General features: G+C 42.6%; 1 long non-coding RNA gene across 1 annotated transcript; it reads right to left on the bottom strand.

Annotated features, from left to right (window-relative positions):
* Positions 1-15,230: 15,230 nt before the first annotated feature.
* Positions 15,231-16,624, bottom strand: LOC122054836. The gene is made up of 4 exons (XR_006132844.1): positions 15,870-16,624; positions 15,707-15,800; positions 15,467-15,597; positions 15,231-15,298 (listed from the first exon to the last, which is right to left on the bottom strand). It is a non-coding gene; the product is annotated as an uncharacterized LOC122054836 (long non-coding RNA).
* Positions 16,625-17,846: the final 1,222 nt, after the last annotated feature.

Here is a 17,846-nt window from a genome sequence, read left to right as displayed (position 1 = left end):
TTGGCTAATTGTTGTATTATAGAATTAGCTAAACTAGACATTTTGTTTGATACCGCAGGACTTTGACGCGAGACGAGTATCTCGATTTGTCGGACTGGACCATTTCGATTGGAGGCGGGTACTTTTGACTTATGTCATTTGATATACATTGTAGTGAATATAACAAATTGCATTAATTATGTTTCTCATTCTGTTTCGGTTAATCACTACCCAAAACTTGATATATGCTTGATTGATTGATTGATTTGCATCTCATGTATACATTACTTGTTTATACATGCTTGTAGGGGTAGTGATATACCATGCTTCACCATGTTCAGGACCTAGGTTTTATACCTTCTGTGTACCTTTGATTTGATTTGAGTCGTTGACCTATGGTGCACTTTTATATACACATGGATTAGGTCAGGATATTTGTGGTTAGTGCCACGCACCATTTGCATGATTGCATGCTGTGCGATAGTCCGCTCCATTATTGTTGAGCACATCGCCAGTTGCATGGATCTGCACACACCACCACTCATGGGTTAGTGGTCGATTCAGGCAGTGTGTGTTGCAGCAGGGACTCTGTTAGGCACCGTTGGTCCGCTCATGGGTAGTGTGACACAACGTGTTATCCGGCAGGGATTCCTCCCCGTCATCGTGTACCGGGAGTTGAGAGCATTGCGCTCCCCCATTTATGATTTGGGGTAGGAGGATAGGTGTACTCCGACAGCATCCCGTCCACTCGGTCACTCATCAGGAGTAGTGACGACAGAGTGCACGGTTGTCACAGCTCTACCCACTCGGCCTCACTATTGTGTGAGATGATCGACTGGCGTCAAGGGTGACCAGGTCGCATCATTGGCATCATATGCATGATGCATTTATTGCTTGTGTTTGTGTTTGCTGCATTTATATGTTGCATATTGTTTGGATACCTATGTTTGACATGCATATAAGATTTCCATATCTCTCGGACTGCTTGTCTTTATACTCAGGTCCTGGTTAGTACAGTATTCTCCTGTTTACTTCAGTATGCATTTACCTTTATTACATCAGGAGACTGTACGCATGATTAGTGCTAGGTGTTATTTCCTTACTTTGTATATCAGTTATACCTGCTGAGTGTTGGACTCACCCCGCCTCCATTGTTGTTATATTTCAGAATGATGCTGTCAGGAGAGAGTTCTAGTTGTTGGTCCCCTGAAGACCCCGAAGACTTATGGATCTTTTGGTTTTGTTTTGCTTCTTATTTGACCATGTTTACACTTGGTTTTGTTTGATACCTGGATATTGTTTGGATTGTCCTTGTTGATGGATTTTTGTTAGATTTGTTCTACTACATGCCTGCCTAGACGGCAGAAGAGGTGAGTTGATCTTATCGTCGGATTTGAGCTTTACGAGTGTAGTTGAGTAGGGTTGATTTCGAGTCAGGGTATTATTACTTGTCATATTAACTGCGTGGTGATGGTTTATTTATTGTTATTATTCCAGCCGCATGTGGCTGAGGTATATAGTGTTTGTAGAAAGTTTCAGATTGTCCGCCGTACAGGGGAGATGCTGCCGAAATTTCTTCAAACAGGAACTCCTCCGGGGCGTGAAAATTTAGTGGTATTAGAGCAGGTATGCGATACTTGCTATGTGTTCTGGATTTTTCGGGATTTATCTGATACCAATTTATTTGGTATCAGAGCAGGGTTATGATACCTGCTTTTGGTGTTCTAGATTTTTGGATATCTATTTCGGTTATGTTTCGGATTTCCGTTTCGGATTTATATGGATTTCCGACGATTTTCTCGTTCGGAATTTTGAGGTTAAATTGGGGACTGGACAGCGACGGAACATCTCCAGACAGTAAATAGGTATGATGTTTATTTTTTGGTTGTTATATTGGTAGTAATATCTGTAATATAATTTAACAGATATGAGGAGGTCTACGCGTATTGCGGCGAGACGTGGTGCTGGACGACCACGTGCGAGGACCACGGGATCTCTGGATATGCCAGATGCCTATCGCTGATGAGCCCGCCGCTAGGGATGACTCAAGATATTATGGCGCGGCTGGCCTCGGACCTCGATGGTCTATAGAGGTACCTACCTCACTGCATCGAGTGTACCTATCCCTACCGTAGTTCCGGCACCATGGGGTACCATCATGCCCCGATATCCGCCCCAGCCTCACAGATTCTGCACCACCGCCACCGGACCTAAAGGTACCCGACACCTGGCACCCGTGCCCCAAAGGCTCAGAGCAGCTTGCTCCACATCCGCACCATTACCCATCGCACTCCACCGCTGCCACCTATGTTCACCCGACAAGCATCACCACGCTTATGCCCGGCTTATTCAAGAAGACCGGAGCACCGCCTGCTTATTCCGCTGTACCACTTGTAGCACCGGCCTAGTGGTTCACCAGCCTGCACTTCCCGACATACCATCGATATTGTCGCAAAGACGAGCTAGGATTCCAGACGCGTAATCGATGAAGACTCGATTCACTCTTCCGAGGAGACCTCGATCCGAGTATGGCCCTGTCATGGATAGAGACTTTGGAGCGGACCTTCTTCTACATGGCTTGCTCGAGTGGGAGAAAGCGAGTGGCCGCTTCCATTTACGGATGAGGCTAACGCCTGTGGATTACACATGCTCTATCATCACAGCGAACGTCACTGACCAGTTCAAAGAGGCTTTGAGCCCTTTCTTCCACTATCATATCGATGGCTCTCCCAGATTTCATGAGTCTCGCCATAACACTCGCACGTGATGAGTATAATATCGAATTTAACCGTTGGCTAAGTTTTGTCCAGAGTTAGTCATGGAGGACGATCTCGCATGATGCACAGACAGGATCGGATGGTTATCTCGCAAGCACGGCTTCGGGTTTAGGGATCGATCCTATTCGGATGCACCGGATCGAGCTTTGATGATAGAGTTAGCTCACAGAGAGCATTTCCGGACAGGAAGAGGAAGCATACAAGTCGGGCATCCGGATAGATCCAGCAGACACCGGCGATAGGACAGCAGCAGAGTAGTCGCAGTCGGTCTGGTCAGGGCCTCGAAGTCGGGTGGTCTTCTTCAGACGTTCCCGGTTTTCTCAGCAGAACCGGCAACCACCTTCCAGCGATACTCACTGTTTCCGATGTGGATCCAGAGATCACCTCACTCCAGCTTGCTCTCTGGCTTTTATTGCAAACTGTCTGGGCACCAGAGCCGAGATTGTCACCAAGGCTCAGACACGTTCCGGAGGGTCAGTCGAGGGGACAGCCTAGTCATTCGTAGGCATATCGAGGAGGGCGAAGCCCAATCTTCACATCGTTAGGGATAGCTCCACCGCAGAAGCAGATTTGGCATGCTTGGACAGAGTACTCCAGCTTCCATAGCATCCCGAGTTCTGCTCTGTGACCTTATTATCCGACGCAGGCGACGATGCGCCTCACCCCAGGCCGCATCTGCACTCACCACAATCATCCAGACAAGACGCCACCGTCCTCCCGCCTCCTCCGCACATTATCCAAGATACTCAAGTGTTTCGCTTAGCAGCAAAGAATACCGGCAAGATTACCACCTCCTCCGCCGAGACCGACGTGCTCATGCGATTACGAGAGGATGCACAATGAGCCGACGATCCGCTTTTCCGCGGATGATTTCCATTTATGCATTTTCCGCGATATATTGATTGATATCGTAGCTCGACTTTTATATCCCGACTTTATGCGGAGATTGGTAGATTACCTACTTTTAGACTGCAGTGATTGACCGTCTCCCTACCGTCCGGTGATACTTTAGATGTCACCCAGGAGGGGTTGCCGTTAGACTTTGGCAACATGATACTTACGGTAGATCTTCTAGTATTGGAGATGGTCGAGTTTGATATCATACTTGGCATGGATTGATTGTCAATATATCATGCTACCGCTGATTGCCGACGAGGGTGGTCACTTTCCGCCCAACCAACCTCGTGGAGTTTCACCGCATCGAGACGCACGCATCTCGATTATCTCGCGATTCAGCAGGTTGCCGCTCACTACCGCCATGGTTTCTTATTATCTCTGATTAGTACTGAGGATCAGTAGTTCGCAGCTCTCCGACGTTCCTGTAGTCCGGGAGTACCCGGATGTATTTCCGGAGGAGCTGCCAGGTTTGCCTCCTAGAAGGCAAGTGGAGTTCACTATTGAGCTGATTCCGGACCGCACCAACATCGAAAGCTCCATATCGTATGGCACCAAAAGAGTTGAACGAGTCAAGGTTCAACCCGTGAGCTTTAGACAGGGATTCATTCGCCTAGTGTTTCTCCATGGGTTCACCAGATTATTTGTCAAGAAAAGGACGGCACTATGAGGTTATGTATTGACTACATACAACTGAACAGTGACCGTCAGAAATAAATATCCTTTACCACGGATTGAGGATTTGTTTGATCAGCTTAGTACATCGGTGTATTCTAAGATTGATCCGCGATCCGGATATCATCGCTGAGGGTCGAGACCGTATATCCAAGATGTTTCGCACGAGATACTACCATTATGAGTTTTGTAATGCCATTTGATTTACCAATGCTCCAATGTTTATGGACTTGATGAACCGCATCTTTCGGAGTATCTGGATCGGTTTGTTATCGCTTTCATTGATGACATATTGGTCTATTCTCATTCCGAGGAGGAGCATGCACAAGATCTTCGATACGCTTTGAGACTCTAGACGACATCACCGATGCTAAGTTCAAGAAGTGTGCATTCCGTTATCCTCACCGGTTTTCGGGCACGTGGTTTCTAGCAGGTATTTTAGTTGATCCTCGAAGATCGAGGTCGCCACCGCTGATCACCGTCGCCAGAGATCCGCAGCTCGATCGCTTGATATATCGACGCTTTATCGAGGAATTCTCAGACATATACCGACACGCCTACCGGGAAAGGCGTGAAGTTCACATGGTCCGAGGATTGCTAGACCAGCCTGAAGCGGAGATTAGTGTCGGCTCAGCTTTTGATTTTACCTTCCGAGAGGACGATTTGTACTCTACACCGACGCTGCCTCTTCGTGGTTTGGGCGCTGCTCGATGCAAGACCAGAGTAGTCTCTTATGCTTCTCGACAGTTGAAGGAGCATGAGAAGAACTACCCAGTTCATGACCTGGAGTTAGCCGCCATCATTTATGGATTGAAGATTTGGCGTCATCATTTATACGGTATTACATTTGAGATTCTCACTGATCATAAGAGTCTCAAATATATTTTTCACTCAGAAGGAGCTTAATCTCAGACAGAGGAGATGGATGGAGTTCCTGAAGGACTACGATTGTACCATTAGCTACCACCCGGGAAAAGCTAATGTGGTTGCCGATGCACTCAGCAGAAAGTCCAGAGGGACTTTGGCTTGCCACCGGACTTCAGTCACGGACTTGATTCAGGGTTTCTCTGAGTTAGATCTTGAGGAGTAGGAACCGACAGAGCAGGGTATTCTGGTTACCATGGTTGCTCAGTCGTCGATCAGGACTAGGATCCGAGAGGCCCAGGCTGGTGATCAGCATTTGCAGTTCATTAGCAGTCAGATAGCTTCCGGGCAGCAGACCGAGTTCACACGAGACGAGGAGGGTGTTATATACTTCCAAGGCAGATTATGCGTACCTCAGTCTCATCCGGTTTTACAGGAGCTACTCCAGGAGGCTCACCGTTCTCGATTTGCGATCCATCCAGGTGGGACCCGTATGTATCGAGACTTGAGGCGTTCCTATTGGTGGAACGGCATGAAGAAAGACATCGCGAATTTCGTAGCTAGATGTCTTGTTTGTCAGTAGGTGAAGGCTGAGCACCAGAGACCTGCAGGATTACTTCAGCAGATTCCTATTCCTGAGTGGAAGTGGGATCACATTACCATGGACTTTGTGGTAGGGTTGCCGAGGACACGACGAGGCCATGACGCTATTTGGGTAATCGTTGATTGATTAACCAAATCCGCGCACTTCTTAGCGATCCGGAGGACTGATCCTCTGGATCGACTGGCAGATCTGTATTGTCGGGAGATTATCAGATTACATGGTGTTCCGTTGAGTATCATTTCGGATAGAGATCCACGGTTTACGTCATGTTTCTGGCAGAGTCTGCAGCAGACCTTGGGCACACAACATGCTTCAGATCTACCGCCATCCACGATGTATGGACGGATGAGCGGACCATTCAGACTTTAGAGGACCTGCTGAGGTCATGTGTTATGGATTTCGGAGGTAGTTGGGAGGACCATCTGCCGTTAGTAGAGTTTGGTTACAACAACAGCTTTCATTCGGCTATCCAGATGGCACCGTTTGAGGCGTTGTATGGTAGACCTTGTCGGGCACCCGTCCTCTGGGATGAGGTTGGAGAGGCCCAGTTGTTGGGACCTCATAGAGTTCAGCAGGATGCAGAGTTGGTCCGTACTATCAGACGGAGGATGTCAGAGGCGCAGGATTGCCAGAAGAGTTATGTTGATCGGAGACGCAGACCACTAGAGTTCTCTGTTGGCGACAATGTATTTCTGCGAGTTTCACCCACGAAAGGGGTGAAGAGATTTGGCCTCAGAGGTAAGCTAGCTCCGCGGTATATTGGCCCTTTCGAGATCTTGGAGAGGATTGGAGCGGTCGCTTACCGACTGGCACTACCACCGTCCCTGTCAGGCGTGCACGATGTATTTCATGTATCCATGCTGAGGAGATATGTACCCGATCCGATGCATGTGATGGTAGATATTCCAGTTCCAGTTCAGCCTGACATTACATATGAGGAGGTTCCGGTACGGATTCTGGACCGGAAAGAGCGGCAGTTGCGGAACAAGACTATCCGGCTGGTTAAAGTCGGATGGCAGCATCATTCGGATGAGGAGACTACTTGGGAGCTCGAGGATACTATCCGAGCTCGATACCCCCATCTTTTCACTTGAGGTATGTGATTTGTTTACCGTTCAGCATTTATACTTTATATCTGTTGTTGGTACTTGCTGATGGTAGATAAGGAAATTTGGGGACCAAATTTTTATTAGTGGGGGAGAATGTAAAATACTGAAAATAGGCGAATATTAATAAGAGAATTTTCCGGAATTTTTGGAAATTTTTCGGAGCTCGTATGGATGAGTTAACGGGGATAAAGACGGGGCCGGGAAAAAGCCTGTTTAGGCTACCCTGTTTTAATGAGGAAAAGTTTTAATTTCTTTTCCCTTTTCCCTTTTTCTTTTATTTTCTTTATTTTATGTTTTTCTTCTCTGCCTCGCCGAAACCTCGCGTGCCCGACTCCTCCTTCGCGCGCCGATGCCTCCGAGCCCTAACCGCCGGAGCACCAACCGCCTCTCCCACGCGTGCATAAGCCCGGACCAAGGGAAGTCGGCACTTCCTTTCTCCCTCTTCGCAGCCGAGTGACCTCCTTCGTGCCCTAGCCGCCGACGACGCACGGAGCAGCGCCTCTCTTCTTTGGACCTAGCACCGCCGCCAACCCATCTCCACTTCCTCTGTGCCAGCCACCAAGCGCCACTTGCCTTCTCCCTCTCCTGGTCGCGGTCAACAGAAGCTCGCCGGGAGACAAGCGTTAAGTCGTGGCCTAGGCTCCGACCACCTCTCCTCTGTCTTCACCGTGCCCTAGATCTCTCCACAGCCGGATCCTTTTTGTCCATCAGTTTCCTGCAGAGAGGAAACGAGGGCTCTGATTCAGGTCAGGCAGATTTGGGGATTTTGATACAATTGTGATGTTTGTGCTGGATTGCAGGGGTGAATTGTGATCTCATCTTGTTCTGTTCAGTGAAGGGTTCCACTAGAAAACGACTGTTCTGTGGATTTTCTGGTGTTGGCAGCAATCTCATTTCCAACCGCAACATCCACTTAGTTCCGGCATCTTGTTCGGTTGTGAATTGAGGTAAGTGTATGGATTTGATACGTGTTGTGGATAATGGATTGATTTAGCAATGATTTGAATTCTAGATGGTTATGCATGTTGATGAATTAGGTTTATGTGTTTTGAAATTAGGGTTTTTGCCCTAATTAAGGGTTAAGGTTAACGAAGTTAATTCTAATTGATTAGTTGGATTAGAATCTAGTTTGGCTAATTGTTGTATTATAGAATTAGCTAAACTAGACATTTTGTTTGATACCGCAGGACTTTGACGTGAGACGAGTATCTCGATTTGTCGGACTGGACCATTTCGATTGGAGGCGGGTACTTTTGACTTATGTCATTTGATATACATTGTAGTGAATATAACAAATTGCATTAATTATGTTTCTCATTCTGTTTCGGTTAATCACTACCCAAAACTTGATATATGCTTGATTGATTGATCGGTTTGCATCTCATGTATACATTACTTGTTTATACATGCTTGTAGGGGTAGTGATATACCATGCTTCACCATGTTCAGGACCTAGGTTTTATACCTTCTGTGTACCTTTGATTTGATTTGATTCGTTGACCTATAGTGCACTTTTATATACACATGGATTAGGTCAGGATATTTTGTGGTTAGTGTCATGCACCATTTGCATGATTGCATGCTGTGCGATAGTCCGCTCCATTATTGTTGAGCACATCGCTAGTTACATGGATCTACACACACCACCACTCATGGGTTAGTGGTCGATTCAGGCAGTGTGTGTTGCAACAGGGACTCTGTTAGGCACTGTTGGTCCGCTCATGGGTAGTGTGACACAACGTGTTATCCGGCAGGGATTCCTCCCTGTCATCGTGTACCGAGAGTTGAGAGCATTGCGCTCCCCCATTTACGATTTGGGGTAGGAGGATAGGTGTACTCCGACAGCATCCCATCCACCGGCCACCATCGTGAGTAGTGACGACGAATCACACTGTCACAGCCTACCCACTCGGCCTCACTATTGTGTGAGATGATCGACTGGCGTCAGCATCATTGGCATCATATGCATGATGCATTTATTGCTTGTGTTTGTGTTTGCTGCATTTATATGCTGCATATTGTTTGGATACCTATGTTTGACATGCATACAGGATTTCCATATCTCTCGGACTGCTTGTCTTTATACCCAGGTCCTGGTTAGTACAGTATTCTCCTGTTTACTTCAGTATGCATTTACCTTTATTACATTAGGAGACTGTACGCATGATTAGTGTTAGGTGTTATTTCCTTACTTTGTATATTAGTTGTACCTGCTGAGTGTCCTGGTTAGTACAGTATTCTCCTGTTTACTTCAGTATGCATTTACCTTTATTACATTAGGAGACTGTACGTATGATTAGTGTTAGGTGTTATTTCCTTACTTTGTATATTAGTTGTACCTGCTGAGTGTTGGACTCACCCCGCCTCCATTGTTATTATATTTCAGGATGATGCTGTCAGGAGAGAGTTCTAGTTGCTGGTCCCCTGAAGACTCCGAAGACTTATGGATCTTTTGGTTTTGTTTTGCTTCTTATTTGACCATGTTTACACTTGGTTTTGTTTGATACTTGGATATTGTTTGGATTGTCCTTGTTGATGGATTTTTGTTAGATTTGTTCTACTACATACCTGCCTAGACGACAGAAGAGGTGAGTTGATCTTATCGTCGGATTTGAGCTTTACGAGTGTAGTTGAGTAGGGTTGATTTCAAGTCAGGGTATTATTATGCTGTTTACTTGTCATATTAACTGCGTGGTGATGGTTTATTTATTGTTATTATTCTAGCCGCATGTGACTGAGGTATATAGTGTTTGTAGAAAGTTTCAGATTGTCCGCCGTACAGGGGAGATGCTGCCGAAATTTCTTCGGACAGGGACTCCTCCGGGACGTGACACTCTCAATATCATAGTAGGCCACTCACTAGTAGAAGAATTAGTTGACAAGGTATACAGCCAAAGACATAATGGTAGACTCTCAACATAGGTAGAATCATCATGATACTATCAATAATACACCCGACTCACGTGTACACACAACACACACGTGAGCACACGCAACATAGGTATGATCAGCATTATACCTCCAACATTACATACCGAACACGTGTGCATATATCAGCATGGGTATAATCGACAATACTTCTCCAATAATACTCATCTAACATATATACACATACGCCAAGAGTATAATCAATGTAATACTTCCAATAAACATAATAAACATGAGTGCACAAACAAAACTGATATAATCAACAAGATACTCGAATAATACACCAAATCACATGTGCACATACCACTACCTAGATTCAATCGACAAGATACCTCTAATAAAACACCCAAACACATGTGCACATATCACAACACAAGTTCAATCGACAAGATAGCTCCAATAAAACAATCAGACACGTACACCTAACCACATAGGTATAATCCACAAAAAATCTACAACAATCATAACTGGACATATATACAAACACTACCTGCAAATGAAGAATCTTTCCTAGGACTCCTACAACATATACCAATCATGTGTACACACAACATAGATATGCATAATCAGCATATTAACCCAATCAACCAGACAAAACCCTATGCTACTTACTCTCATGGGTTAGTGGTTTACCTCAGAAATCAAGCATAAGTATCAAGCAGAAAAAATAATAATCATAGACAATCCAAGGTATGACAACCTAATCCTCCAATGATAACCATGCTCTAAGTTCAAACGAACAAATAGAGACCAATAAAGAAATACTCGCCATGGTTCAACATTGCACATCTATGTCGTACCACTACAGAGACTATATCTAATGATTCACTCAACCTCCTGACTAAAAGTCTACCTATCAAGAGTGTATTTATAGAACTCTCATAGTCATGACTGTAAATACCCTCGGTCAAATGTCGACAAAAGATCGAACACTCTCTGATATGACATATAGACCCCAAGACCTTGGTGAATGATCACGTGATCAAGGCCTTAAGCTACTTGATAGAGATAATATTAGTTGAGTCATCTAACCATTATGTTGCAGTACTTCATGCTACGGTTGCTCTACCTGAGGTTCAGTAACCTCTAGAGGTGAGCAATGCACACAAGATAGAGAAACACTATAACTAAATAGCTAGTCAAAATATCTATCAATTGACACTCTACCTCTCGTAGATCATTATATGATATTTCTGAAGGGACTGGAATTCCGTTCTGTTTAAATTTCCTTATACAAAAATTGTACAAGTACAGAACTTTTCCTAGCAACCCGCATGTTTGATCACACATTTGTTTGATCAATCAAGCAAGTTCTTGACGGATCAAAGCACACCTTGATCGAAGTACAAGATTGTTGGCCTCTTGTGTTGGTATTCTAAAAACGATACAAAGAAAACTAACTAATTACGAAGCGGAATTAAAGAACTAGTTGTACCTTTTCTTTGTAGGTAAAGACCTCTTGATCTTCTGCCGTATTCCTCTCCTCTTCTTGGACGTCATGTGGGCGACGATCTACCAAGATAACACCACCCTCATTCTCTTCTCGGTTTCCAAACCGCCGGCTACAAAAGGAGCTCTTAGGATGGGGCACCTTCTCTTCTTCCTCTTCTCCAAGCTGCCGCCCACCAAAGAGTAGAAGAGGGGGACCCCGACCTTAGCAAGGAGGGGGCCGCCGACCCTAGCAAGGAGAGAGGTCGCCGGCTCTTAGCAAGGGAGAAGGGGATGGGCGCTGGCCCTAAGCAAAGAGGAGGGGAGGAGCGCCGACTACAAGGAGGAGAAGAGAGAAAATTAGATTTTAGGAGCCACCGCCTACTCCTTTTTATAGGCTTATCGTCGGTTACAAAGAAAAAAAAATAACAAAATTCTGTTTAGAAAAAATCTCCCTTTGTATAACCAAATTAAACCAAACCAAGTTATGGATGGGTGGATGCGAGGCTTTATATAGAGATTACAACAGAGACCTAAAGGAGGAATTGGTTTAGGCCTCCTGATGGGCTTGGGCTTCCTGTGTTCGGCCCGAACACCCAACCCAAGTCCATCAATAATAACTCATACCACTGAAGGGTTATTATTGAACTACCGCATCAATCCCATATTACAATATGGACTCCTTCTTATCATGAGTGCGTTAATCTCCCCGTGTTTAAGATATCACCTGTCCGTTAATTAATTGAGTTACTAACAACCTAATTAATTAACATCTGATTCCAAGAGTAGTACCACTCAACTTTATTATCATGCCGGACTAAGTCCACTTGCAGGGTTTACATGATAATCCTTATGAGCTCCTCAAGGGGACATCATCAACCTAAATAATTAGGACACAGTTTCCTTCTATAATCAACAACACACCATATAAATAATACTATCTCCCAACTCATCGGGCCTATTGATTTAACGAATAAATCTCACCAATTGATAAGTTAAAAAAAATAAATACTAAGTATACGTACTTGTTATTATATAGGGATTAAGAGGGTACACATTTATAATAACAGAGGTTCTGTTCTTTTATGTAGTCAGTATAAATCGAACAACCTCAAATGGTCTTGCTCAATGCACACATAGTGTACTAGTGTAATTTTATAGTCAAGACAGACTAATACCAAATTACACTACAACCGTTCCAATGATTTGTCTCAATCCATCTTGGTTGTGAGCTACTATTTATAATTTATAAGGAACCGATAACATGATCTTCTGTGTGGCACCACACACCATGTTATCTACAATATAAATTAAATGGACAACTGCATTGATATATATATATATAAATATAAAATATAAACATTTGACCAAAGTGATTCTCATTTCAAAATATTTCAAAAACAGATGTTCATACAAAAGCTAGACTTATAGTATACATCTCAATAATTTTCACTCGGAATAGTGGATCTCATAGGTATTAATCAACTAACACCCTAGTAACAGTTATATCTCTTAAGTGTTAAGCAATTAGCTATATACCTTATTACATCAGTGGGGGTCACCTAGCCCAAATGTAACTTCTAAGTTATCTAACCAGGTATATACAGTTTGAGATTAAAGCCCTCATGGAATAGAATACATTGATCTCTACAGACTGACCAAGCCGATAATGGCACACGACTAATTCAATCCTTTTTAAGTCGATATAAATCATGTACTCAAATGTGCTCAATATACCTAACTAAGCACAAATAATCCCAAAGATTCGAACCTCCAGAAATAGAGTATCACAGTCCTCTACTGATCAGACCAACAAAACTAAATCGGTCATCTACTAACTAATCCAATAAAAATACATTAATCCTCCACAAAACGACTAAGGTAAATCGATCCACGACTACCCAAATTAACAAGTGTAAATCAGTTTTCTACTGACCGATCTAATAAGAGTCAATTAATTATCTACTAATGAAACTAACTAAGTTAAATCGGTACTCTACTTCCATTACTCAACTAATAATAGCAGGAATTGGTATGTGCCTCCAACTCCGAACCAACTAGTAGTAAAAGAAGCTGAAACTACCGGTGGTATGATATGAAAAATCACCTGAGACTGTAATCCTTGATCTCCATTAGAGTAGACCATGATCAGTAGTTGACCCAATACATGTAATATATGCTATAACAACTAGACAGGTACTAACAAAGAGTACTAATACATATCATAATTATCATAGTCAACAATGCATATACTAATAGAAATGTAGGATAACAATATACCAACATACCTCCTATAACTTGGAGATGTCCTGCTGTTGTCAGGTCTCAGAACTCAAAAAAATCGCATCAAAAAAATCAAAACACGAAATCCAAAACACAAAAAATAAGACTCGTAAACCTATGGCTCTGATACCAAATAAATTGTTACGCTCCGGGAGAGTCCCACCCAGAGGAAAAATTCTACAACATCTCCCCTATAGACGTGACAATCTGAAACATTTATACATACAAAAATATACATCAACCACACACAGTTGGAATATATACACAACCACGCAGTTTATACTCAGCCCACTCGACTGGAACAAAATATTCACAACCACGCAGTTATATATATATTAAACAGCTCACTCGGCTGTACAAAACCAAAAACACAATAGAAAATGATAGAAACTATCACAGACAAAAAACAAAGACTGCTAGCCGGCTAGGCTTACACCACACATCAAAACAATACAAGACACCACATCACAACAATCCAGAAACAAAGTCGGAATATACAATGCTAAGTACACCAAAAACATAGACCAAATAAAGTACAAATGAAAATCAGAAATAGGTCTTCGGATGTGACGTGGAAACCGGTAGACAGGATACTCCAAACGACTCCAAAAATCTACTTGCTACCTGAAATAGAAATAGCTCAATAGTGTGAGTTCAAAGAACTCAGTCAAGCTGACATGCCTAATAAGATATAATTATCAGTAATAATCATAGAGTATAGTCTTCTGATCAATAATAAGAAATGCAACTGAAAAGATAATAGAAGAAGAACTGTACTCACCAGGACCTCCTATCCACATGTAAGGGTCGTCAGACCAGATATATAATTTATCCTGTATGCATGTCAATCATATGCAACTACCAAAATGCAGCAAACAAAGTGCAGCAATCACAAACAATAAATGCAATCAATGCATATGATGCAAAAATGACATGTGTCACCCTTGACGCAGTCAGCCATCTCACACGCGATAGTGAGACCGAGTGGGTAGAACTATGACAACTGTGCACTCTATCATCACTGCTCATGAGTGATTGAGTGGACAGGATGTGTCGGAGTACACCTATCCTCCTACCCCAATCAGAGTGGGGGAGTGCAATGCTCTCATCTCCCTATATCATAATCAAGGGGAGGGATTCCTGCCTGCTACCACATTGCAGTCTCACCACCCATGAGCAGACCAACGAAGCTTGACAGAGCAACTACACACACCCTGCCTGATATACCACTAACCCATGAGTGGTTGTGTGTACAGATCATGTAACTGGCGATGTGCTCAACAATAATTGAGCTGATAATCGCAAAGCATGCAATCATGCAAGATGATGCATGACACTAAGCATGTAAATCCTACCCATAATCACCTCCACATAATATGTATTAAACAGGAAAATAAATCATACTATGACCTAGGTATCACAGATCTAAGTACACATACTAGATAATTAAATCCAGAAAACTAGTTCTATACTCAGTGAAACCTAGTATGTCAATTCCTCTAAGAACTAAGGTGCACATGACTATAATCACGAGATATAAACATGGATACTTAACATGCAACAAACAGAACATACAATAGGTATCAAATAGTGACATACCAAGGGCAAATCTAAGCATGATCATTGCTACTAGCTATAAATTACTATGCATATCAAAGTGACAATATCATAAAAGATAAGTCAAGAGATACCCGCCTTAATCAGTAGTTTGTATCGGAACAAATCCCACGTCGAGATACTCGCCTCGAATCAACGTCCTGCATTTTACATGATATAAAGTTTAGCTAATCACGTATAAGACAATTAGCTAAACCCAAAACTTAATACATCACCTTTATTAGATTAGGTGTAATCTCTCTAATTAACCTCAACCATTCTACAACCTAATCAGATTAATCTTATACCTGCACAACTCTAAAACTCACCTAAAACTGGATGAATTATTGTTGACCTACGGTTGAAAAGCTGAAGATGTATGCTACTGGGAACTCATGGCCGAAACTATAGTGAACCCGCTGCCCCTTAATTTCCAACCTCTTAATCCACGGTGAACACTCTACATTAGAAATTAAAGCTAATTACTAATCAATAAACCTCTTAAACCAGAGATCACACCTTCCATCAAAGCAAAATCCCAAAAACTTGTATCCTATAGATTCCATTACCTCAATGGCACAAAACTTGACACCTTCTCCAGCAGTCATGAATCCATCCAACAATCTAACCACCTCAAGGATGCTTGTCGGCTGTGATAAAAATCTGAAACCCAGAAAATACTCGTAGAGCATTTAGGTTTATGAAATTCTAACAATTGAAACCAGAACTTACCCTAATCAACCCTCTTCTCCAACTTGGATCCCTCACGGAAGTAAGCCCCGACGAGAACAGGGATCTGCTCAACGAGATTTCAACAACCCATTGTTTGAATGCCTCACCTCAGTTGGTCACCTCCCGGTGGTGGTACGGGTCGCTACTCCAACAACACATCGACAATAAGAAGCGTCGGTGGTTGATCTGCTGGGAACGGCACGAGTAGCGAGGGTGACGATGCCCTAGGTGCAGATCTGCCGACAATCGGACTCAAGCATTCGTCCGAGATATTTTGGTAGCTTCTCCCTTCCAGCAACAGCGAAGCAACCGGAATCAGTGACGCTGTGGCTCAGCATCCGTCGGGCGACACGGCGTCGGGTGGCGTCGACGATGTAAGGCAGAGGCGACGCAAAGAGAGAAGGTAGAGGGCGAGGAATCGGGTGGTCTCGTCTGCCGACGTCGAGCCATGGCGACCGGGGGTGACGTGAGGGCGATCGATGATGATGTTCGGGGACGGAGAAGAGCTCGGTGGTGTGCGGCTTGGGAGGGAAAAGGAGTTCGGGCGGTGATAAGATGAGGAAAGGAAGGGTTCGGCGATGAGTCGGCGAAGGCACGGGAAATGGATCGGGAGAAGAGGAGAGGGCGATGAGAAGAGGAGTTCGGAGGAGTTCGGCGAGATTTGGGGATTGGGAGGAGAAGAATAAAGGAGAAGAAAAGAAACGAAAATAAAAACAAAAACCTAGGTTTTTAATTTGAAACTTAGGTTTTATTAACTCAATCAACTTTCACATTTGTATCCCAAATATATTTTCTTACAGCTCAATAATTGATTCCCTTAAGTATGTCAAATAAGCTCAGAAAAATTCTAAAATTTCTAAAAATTTCAGTTCGATTATTCCTCAATTAACCTTATTATTTTATTACTATTTTATTCGATATTTTATAAAAAGATCGGATTTAACTTGATGATTTGGATCATGATAAGGATAAGTTAGATGATGTGGATAAAGAGAAAGTTTGATTCAGATATAGTTTCATTCAGATAAGGATCTAATCCAAATCTATAAAAGGAGATGAAGGTTCTACGTTCAAAAACATCAATTCTCTACTCTACGGTCTTCGGCTTTGCTTGTGTGACCAAGAAAGCGCTAGGAAGAGTGTGAGACACTTGGGATTTTCGGATTGCTTGGCAACACTTTGTTTGTATTTTTCATTACAAGTTATACTTTGTTTTATATCTCTTGTACTTGTGCTTAAATTGTAAGACGAGTTTCTGACTCTGGAAACCTTCCAGAAAGGAGACCACTAGTGGACGAATGCTTCTCATGATTAGGCTTTGGACGTACTGACATTAGGGGGTTGGGAACCAAATAAATCTACCAATCTTTCTTTCTGTTTTGTTTATTATTATTCCGCTACGTACTAACTTTGATAGAAGACGAACAAACAAACGAAGAAATAAAAAAGAAAGATGGTCGATATTCACCTCATTAACATGCACCGATTCTATATAACATTGAATATTAAACTATAATTAGAGTACATAGAACAAAAGATAAAAGTTACAGAGAGGATGTTAAGACCAATGCGTGAATATACGAGGATGAACAGAATTAGAAATAAGAGAATTAGAGAAAAAATCAAAAATACATCTATTGATAGAACTCCGAAAGATATTTAAGTTAGTATGGACATATAGTTAAACGATCAATAAATTCTTAAGTTAAGCGATGTAAAATTATGACAAATACGTAGATTAAATGATGAAGATTAAAAAAAATTAATAATAATTCATTTAAATATAGATTATGATATAGTAAAAAATAAAATATAATGATATATAAATATCCATATAATCGATCCCACGTAATGAGATAACTTGGTGATATTATACTTATATTATTTTTATGAATCAAATATGAAATGCGTAATCAATTCAACTCACGATTTATGCCATTTTTTTTTTGAAAAAAAAAATAGTTTATAAACGCACCA

This window comes from Zingiber officinale, chromosome 1B, assembly GCF_018446385.1.
Source record: "Zingiber officinale cultivar Zhangliang chromosome 1B, Zo_v1.1, whole genome shotgun sequence".
NCBI classification, from domain to species: domain Eukaryota; kingdom Viridiplantae; phylum Streptophyta; class Magnoliopsida; order Zingiberales; family Zingiberaceae; genus Zingiber; species Zingiber officinale.
The sequence above is the reverse complement of the archived record's forward strand: the minus strand, read 5'-3'. Positions and strand labels throughout refer to the sequence as shown.